The sequence below is a fragment of the Chenopodium album genome, chromosome 4 (genome assembly GCF_948465745.1).
Source record: "Chenopodium album chromosome 4, dcCheAlbu1.1, whole genome shotgun sequence".
NCBI lineage: Eukaryota > Viridiplantae > Streptophyta > Magnoliopsida > Caryophyllales > Amaranthaceae > Chenopodium > Chenopodium album.
In genome coordinates this window covers 78,420,461-78,429,558 of record NC_137837.1, presented here as the reverse complement: position 1 = coordinate 78,429,558, position 9,098 = coordinate 78,420,461, and the positions used below count along the sequence as shown (strand labels likewise).

The 9,098-nt window shown below is 29.7% G+C and overlaps 1 pseudogene; it reads left to right on the top strand.

Moving 5' to 3' along the window:
- Window positions 1–3,451: 3,451 nt before the first annotated feature.
- On the top strand, window positions 3,452–6,736 carry LOC145628284 (6,7,8-trihydroxycoumarin synthase pseudogene; annotated as a pseudogene).
- The last annotated feature ends 2,362 nt before the right edge of the window (window positions 6,737–9,098 follow it).

Sequence of the window (9,098 nt, the reverse complement as noted above, 5' to 3'; positions counted from 1 at the left end):
TACTTCCGTTAAGAAGTCGACGAAATTTTGATTTTTTAATTTTTATGTCCTAGATTTTTTAATGGGTGCTAATAACTATCATTTTGTGTTTACTTATTTATTTGGAAAAATGGAAACTAAAAATTCAACCTTTGCGCGATTTGACAATAAAAATCCAACCTTTAATTAATCTCATAAAAATCTAATTTTTATACCCCACCTTCATCTAAAGATTCATTACCTGTTGATGACTGATTTTTGTAAGTTTCAAGCCACGTGTCAGCTATTAATAGGCTATTTTTTTATTTTTTTATTTTTTAAGACAAAAAAAGATTTTAAAAAAAAAAACCCAATAACCGACTAGAACCACCATCACCAAACACCAATCACAAGCCCACAACTCCATTTCCTTCCCTCCACACGAACACCACCATCTCACCAATTTCAACCCAGACCACCCAATTCATCAATGAAGCCGCCAACCTCAAGCCGCAACCACCACTAATTATTAGCTCCGCAACCCACAACAACACCACATCTCACACCCCACGCACACCAGCCCACGGCTCCATCACGCATTCAAACCACCGCCACCAACACTAGTCACATTCAACACCACCCTCACCATTCACTCAAAAAGGTCGGTTTTCATGGGAGAGGGGGTTAGGGTGGTCGGTTTTCATGGGGGAGGGGTTAGGGTGGCTCGAATTTTGGGGGGGAGGGTTAGGGTGGCTCGAATATTGGGTGGTCGTGGTTGGGTGGTTGTGGTCGGTGACCGGAAAAGATGGAGGAGAAGGAAAGAGAAATGAAGGATGAAGGATGGAGGAGGAAGGAGAAAGAAAAAAAAGGGAAAAAAAAAATAACCTGTTTAACAGGTTCAAGGTTAAATGGATCTGTAAAAGAAGGTGGGGTATAAAGGTTGGATTTTTATGAGATTAATGAAATGTTGGATTTTTATTGTCAGACCGCCTAAAGGTTGGATTTTTATGAGATTAATAAAACGTTGGATTTTTATTGTCAGACCGCCTAAAGGTTGGATTTTTCTTTTTCATTTTTCCTATTTATTTTTTTATAAAAAATTGAAAGGCTTTTTGACTCAAAAAAATAAATAAATCAAAAATAAAAAAATTTGAAAGGCTTTTAAAATATATTAAGTTCAGTTTTAAAGTTATGATTAAGATACGTGTTTGATCAAATAAGGAGGTGATGAAGCATGTATTATAAGTGGATGAAAATACCTTGAAAATAAAAGAATATTTTGTGAAAAACTATCTTTTAAACTATCTTTTAAACTATCTTTTAAAATTATGCATCACATATATGTTTATAAAAGAATATTTTGTGAAAAACTATCTTTTAAACTTTGAATTTTGCGAAAAACTACCTAAAAAACAAAATGTTGTAATTAACTACCTTATAAAGTATAAAATGTTGTAATTAACTACCTTATAAAGTATAAAATGTTGTAATTGACTACCTCCTAGCGGAATAACACATTTGATTTTTATTTTCCGGTGTTGACCATGTCATGTGAGGGTCACATGACCCTTTAATGACTTAATTCCCCCCTTTCTCCCAAATTTTCCTGCTTTATACCAACTCTTTTCCTTAACAATACGATTATTCATATTTTATATTGTTTATTTGCAACCCCTTTGATAATTATATGGGCTGAATTGGTGTAAAGCGGGAAAATTTGGGGAAAAAAAATGGAATTAAGTCATTAAAGGGTCACGTGACCCTCACATGACATGGTCAACATCGGGAAATAACAGTCAAATGTGTCATTTCGGTAGAAGGTAGTCAATTACAACGTTTTATATTTTATAAAGTAGTTAATTACAACATTTTGTTTTTAGGGTAGTTTTTCGCAAATTCTGAAGTTTAAAAGATAGTTTTTCACAAAAAAAAATCTTTATAAAATAATAACATTGAATGAATGGGTTTGATGACTTATTCACTCTATTTGAAAAAAAATGACCAATAACCCTCATAGTGTAAAATAAAGATTTTTATTTTTTTTTTATTTTTTTTTTATTGACGGGATGTAAAATAAAGATGTTAAGTTTAAGTTGTTGTATTTAATTGGGATCCTTTGAAAGTAAGAGTAAATTATTTTTTAATAAGTGCTTCATTTGGCCATAAATATCATTTAATTTTATTCTTTTGAGAGGTTTGTATTTTGAATTTTTTATGATTAACATTGAAAACGAATTATGATTAATGTACTAATTTACTGAAATTAATTGTTATTCTTATATTTAATTAATTTAAGATTTTATGTGAAATAAAAATGAAGATTATTAGTTAACCGTGCATCACACAGGTGCTATACTAGTTATTTGTGGTATTAAATAAAAGGTAGGATTAATCTAAAAATAATTTATGGTTAAGATAATAAAAGGTGGGATTATTTGTGGATTACTTTTGAATTATTTCTGGTAAAAGGTGGGATTATTTCTAGATTATTGAAAGGTGGAATTATTAATTTCAAGTTTTCATTTTCTTTATTATAAAATGTTAGAAGATAAAAGAACATAACTAAAAGGAATGTCGTAGAAAAATAAAAAAATAAAAAACGACGAGAGTATGTTACTTCCTATGTTATTTTTTTTACTTTTTAATTTTCTGTAATTATATTTTAGTAATATATAAAAATTAACCGAGTAATATTGTAAATATATAAGTATATCAAAAAATATATATAACGATCACTAGGGGTGTTTATCGAGCGAGTCGATCACGAACTGAGGAGTGCTTAACTCAACTCCAAAACTTTTTACATGTGCTCAACTCGTGCTCGCTAAAGTTTCGAGAAAATAAAACCTGCTCGACTCGTGCTCGTTAATGTTTCGAGTCGACTCGAGTAGCTCACGATCTGCTTGTTAAAATTTTGGTCCTTATATTATTATATGCCTTTATTTATTTTTTGTTCAATTTATATTGTTTTCCTTTGTTATTAAATATTTACTCTTTCTTTTTTTATGATATAAATTAAGACTTAATAAGTGTCAAGTTTGTTTAAATATATATAGTAACTTTGTTTGCAAATTCTATATTAATATAATATTATCGAGTTGCTCATGAGCTTATCAAGTCGAGTCAATCCGAGTCGAGTTTTGACCGAGCGTTAACCAAGTCGAGTACGAGTTGCTCGCGAGCTGCTCAACTAAATTAGCACCCCTAACAATCACATATGATTATTTTTTTTCCCAATGTATAAATGGTAACTGATGATTATATTAAAGGAGTGTTTGTGAATAATTGTCAAAATTTCAACGTTGCGGATGATTAAAATTAAACTGTCCAATTTGAACCCTCAAATACTCACGTCTATTATTCCAAATTAGGCAAAACCTACGGTCCAATTTTCGCGCTCCGGTTGATGAGTAAACTTATGGTCGTTATTCAATCGGCGAAGTTGGCCCAAGAAATCTTCCAAACACATGATAAGAATTTTTGTAATAGACCAATGTTGGCTGGAACAAAGAAATTGAGTTATAATGGGTTAGACGTAGCTTTTAGTCCATATAGTGATTATATAAGAGAAATGAAAAAAATATTAATCGTTCATCTCTTAAACTCTAAGAAAGTCGAGTCGTTCGCTCCAATTCGACAGGAAGAAGTCTCTAGGTTGATTCAAGAGGTTTCTTCTTTATCTTCTGCTTCCAAAATTGTCAATTTGAGTCAATTGGTTCTTAGTTTTGCAAGCTCAACTTCCGGGAGGATTGCTTTTGGCAAGAGGTACGTATGTATGAAACTATGCATATTTGCATACATATTATATACTAGGTTAGAACCCATGCGATGCACGATTTATATAAAACCTATTTTTAATCTGTATATTTTAAAAATAAATCGCTATTATACATGAATATAAATAAGAATTACGACATTTTGTAATTTAAAATCTTTTACTTTCATTAAAATTATAATATAATATCTGTTCAACGTCGTCTAATTCATAGTTCAATGTAGGAGATCATTTATTAGTGTACCATTTAAAATTATTTCAATTTCCTACGATAAATTGATAGGTTTTAGTTGTAAAGTAGGAGGAGTAATATTAAAATTTTAAAAATGTCAAATATAATACCTCTACCAAAAAAAATGACATCATCATTGCATTAAGGCGGGAACTTTTTTTATTAAGAGAACTACACGTAGACAACGATGACGTCAGCATCTTCTATTTTAGTAATAATTAATAGAATAGATATGATCTTGGATACTATTTTCATACGTGGTATCAAACGTAAACATAATGATATGTATAATCAATATTCATGGTTACTAATACGTACAAATTAACAATATGTATGTGTGTGATCTTGTTACATTGATTATTAGTAGTTTTTTGACTTGAAAACCATAAATGTCAAGTTGTTGCAATAAATTATATGAGATCAAAATCAAGGAAATAAACCGATAATTTCTGTTAGACTTTGTTAAATTACATACCATTTACTCTTTACTTGGTTCCTAACCTAAAAGATACACTACGTTTATAAGTTTAATGTTGTTTGGATTTTGCGCAGATACGACGACGACAGTGTGTTAGGAAGAAGATATTACAGCCTTCTACATGAAGCTGAAGCAATGTTCACAGGATTCTTTTATACTGATTATGTTCCTTTTGGGGGTTTTCTTGATATGATAACAGGAAAATCCTCTAAGCTTGAGAAAACCTTTAAAGACTTAAATGCACTTCTTGAAAAAATCATTAACGAACATCTTCACAAAAACAAGCTCGAATCTACGAAAGATGATATGGTTGATGTTTTGCTCCGCCTCATGAATGATACTTCTTTCCCATATAAGCTCACAATGAACCATATTAAAGCAATTTTGATGGTACGTACGTTTGTTATGACACTCACTAGTGTTATTTTAAAGCAAAGACGACATTAGTAACCCCTCCGTCTCAAACAATAATCAGGAAAATTGGTTAAATTTGTGGTATATTAGGGAAGACTTTTCAATGGCTACAATAAAAATTAATGAATGATTAACCCCTTCGTCTCAAACAATAACAATTTTTTTTGTTTAAACCACAATTCAACAAAGTCATCCAATTAAAGGTTTGGATTAGTAAAAAAAGTAATGAATGGTTGAGATTTGATCTAATATAATGACCACAATTTTATTGTAGCCATTGAAAAACTATCTGTATATTAGAAGAAATGACAGGTAGGCTTTAGGGCTAATTATTGATCACTCTTTTGTGTGTGTGTGTGTATATATATATATATATATATATATATATATATATATGTGTGTGTGTGTGTGTGTGTGTGTGTGTGTGTGTGTGTGTGTGTGTGTGTTAGTGAAACGTATGGCGTGCATGTTCTCTTTACAGATATTTACAGATTTTGATTTTAAGGGTGGTATTTTCTAATTTCCAAAAAGCAAGTGATTTTTCAACAATGGTGCTTTTAGGGCATTAGGGGTGGTTATTATTACAAATTCTCCTTTTTTTTAATTGATTTTTTTTATTTTATTAATTTCTACCATATTTGTTCTTTAGTAGTTATTTTTAATGATCTTAAGTTCTTAACTTATCTATAAATTGTTAAAAAAAAAAAGAACTAAAATTATTTTTACTACTATATATTATTTAAATAAATTGGAGAAGAGAACATGACTTTAAAGGACAACCTATGAGAGGCCTTCACTTTTTAAATGACAAATATGGTTATATAACTTAATCCTTTTGTAACAAAATCTAATTCCATTTTTGTAAGTTAGTTTCCATGTTTGTTTCATTTTACATGTTTTTTTATTATTCAATCTCAACATAAATTTTTTTTTGTAACAAAATCTAATTCCCTTTTTGTAAGTTAGTTTCCATGTTTGTTTCATTTTACATGTTTTTTGATTATTCAATCTCAACATAAATTTAAAAATATTATATATTACTATTATTATTGTTGTTGTTGTTGTTGTTGTTGTTGTTATTATTATTATTATTATTATTATTATTATTATTATTATTATTATTATTATTATTATTATTATGAGGGTTTTAGGAATTTATTAAAAGCATAAATAGGTAATATATCTTCTTATTCTTATTATAGTTAATAACTATTAAATTTGCTTTTCAACATGATATTTACAAAGATTTTATTCCAATAATTTTTCGCAGAATCTTTTTGTCGGAGGTGCAAATACAACCACGGCTGGGGTAATATGGGTAATTGCAGAGCTAATAAAGAACCCCATTCCAATGAAAAAAGTACAAGAAGAACTAAGGTGTGCGCCACATAACAAAGGTTGCATATTGGAAGATGATCTCCCAAAACTTGAATATTTCAAGGCAGTGATAAAGGAAACATTTAGGCTACACCCGCCAGCCCCTTTACTTGTTCCACACGAAACAATTGAAAAAAGCGTCATAGAAGGATATGATATTTTACCCAATACTGTGGTAATTATAAATGCATGGGCAATTGGACGAGATCCAAAATGCTGGAAGGACTCAGAAATATTTATGCCAGAGAGGTTTATAGGGAGTTCAGTGGAATTAAAAGGGCGAGAAATGATGCCAATGTATCCCTTTGGAGGTGGAAGAAGAATGTGCCCTGCCTACACTTTTGGTCTCGTAAACCTTGAGCTTGTGCTAGCTAACTTGCTATACTCATTTGATTGGGAATTGCCTAATGGCTTAAACAAGGAAGAAATTGACAACAATGTCCTCCCTGGAATCGTTATGCATAAAGAAAAACAACTTTGCCTACTAGCTAAGAAATTCTAATAACAACCTACTTCCAAAAATCCAAATGCAATTGGTTTCATTGCGGAAATAAGAATTATGAATCACTATTGCTTGCTTTCCTGTCATCTTAGTTATAATTGTATGATTAAGGCTATGTACTTCGGATTAAAGTACAATGTTTATTATTTTATGGGATAATGATTATGTAATATGAAGCATTATAGTTAAATGTAATAAAAGTTCTACTACTTACATGTTATGTGCCATTTCAGTTTTTGATGCGTTTGACATGTTTAGAGTTATATCTATAATGTAAAAATGAAATTATTGCTAATGTACGCTAACAACCTACAAAAAGAACTTGACACCAGAGCGAGGTTGCTACCAAATGTGCATCCAAGGTTGACAAAGGGTCCCCACATAAATCAACTCAAACTATTTTTTATTTTACCTGGCCTCTATCAAAAAAAAAAAATAAACAAAAAAATAAATAAATAAATAAATAAATAAATAAAAATAAAAATTTACATTTAGGCGAATTCAAACAAAATCGTACATGACTATATTTATTGTAGCTATGAATCATAAAAGCTAGTCAAATAATTTGTTAATAGTGCAAAAGTTAAAGAGTGTCAACTAAACAAAATTGGAGAAAGTACACTATAAAAGTTTAAGTAAAATAATTTGTGAATAATGCAAAAGTTAATAATTTGTGAATAATTATGTGGTGCAAAAGTTATTTGGGAGAACAAAGGTAGGGGTGTCAATTCGGATGATCGGATCGAGTATGATATGGGTCGGGTCGGGTCGGGATAATTTTTAAAGTTAAGTCATCAAAATTGTTATGTCCACGCGAGTCCAACTCTGAATCGGATATGTTTTGAATCAGTTTTGGATCGGGTCTGGTCAAGTCATGTGTGCTTTTGACACCTCTAAACAAAAGAGAGAGAAAAGCTAATGGGAGGGGGGGGGGATTAAATGGAGGTTGTTTTGTGGTAGCATGTGACCCTTACGTGATGAGGTGGTCAATGCCGGGAAATAGGATTAATGCTCGGAATTCGGGCAAAAAAAAAAAAAAAAATTAAAGGTGGTTTTTTCACAAAAATGATTTTTTTTTTAAATATAGTTTTTAACAAAATTTCCTTTCGAAAAAGCAATTATTAACATTATAAAAGGCAACTAAGTAATTAAGAAAATATTTATAGAGATATAAATCCCCGCACACTATACTATTTATAAGTATTTGTCTGAACTTTTTTAAAGAATCGGGATTAAAGTCGTCTTTATTTAAATTGTTACACTTTTCTTTGTTTTAAAAATAGCATGGGATTAAAGTCGTCTTTATTTAAATCGTTACACTAGTTTTTTCCCTTATTATGGAGTAATTTTTCTCATTTGAACCCACTTTCCACTAAATACAGTTAAAATTATTCAATGTGCACTTTTTGTTTTTAAATCAATATTTGTCTGTAATTGTAAAATAAGGTTACGTTATTTCCAATTTTTTTTGTTTTTATTTTTTCATTACAAAAAAAAATTGAATGGGAAGAATAAAAATGATTGAAGGAAATACAAATTAATGAGAAATTAAATATGCCACAAGTCACACAACAACCATAGTACAATTTTTTTTTTTTTTTTTTTTTTTTGACACAACCACAGTACATCTTTATATCCTATGCTAGTATGCTAAATAAGTACCCAAACCTAGAGAAATTCTATGAAAATGATCAAGTTATTTGATTGCTTTGACAGTTGACACCATGACTTGATAACCGATTCGCCGCTAGATTAGCTTCTGTATAACTATATTTGGTCACCTCCCAATCTTAATGCCTTTGAGATTATAATAGTATATACTATAAGTTTGTGTTTAATAAAATTGTAGGTAAGTTACTTTGATGTAGGTCTAGTTGCTGTTTTGTGAGAATTTTTCTTATGTGAGAACACTCTTTATGTTCTAAATTTTAAATCTGATGTTCTAAACTTTTTCTTAGGTGTTCTAAATTAAATCAAATGTTCTAATTTAGTAATCACATGTTCTAAACCATAAATTAGTTAAGTTTAATATCATAAATTTTAAATAATTTGTTCCAAAATTTTAACTTATATGTTCTAAATTTTAAAATGTGTGTTCTAAGATTTTTTTAATTATACAAGTATGTTCCAAATTTTAAAGCGTATGTTCCGTTTTTTTACTCGTATGTTTAAAATTTTTTACTCACACTTTCTATATTCTATATCAGTTTGTTCTAAATTTTAATTCACATGTTCATAATCTTAAATCAGATGTTCTAAAATTTACTCATATGTTTAAAATTTCATAAAGCAGATTTTATAAATTTTTAATCACTTGTTCAAATTCTTAAATAGATGTTCTAAACATATTACTCACATAGAT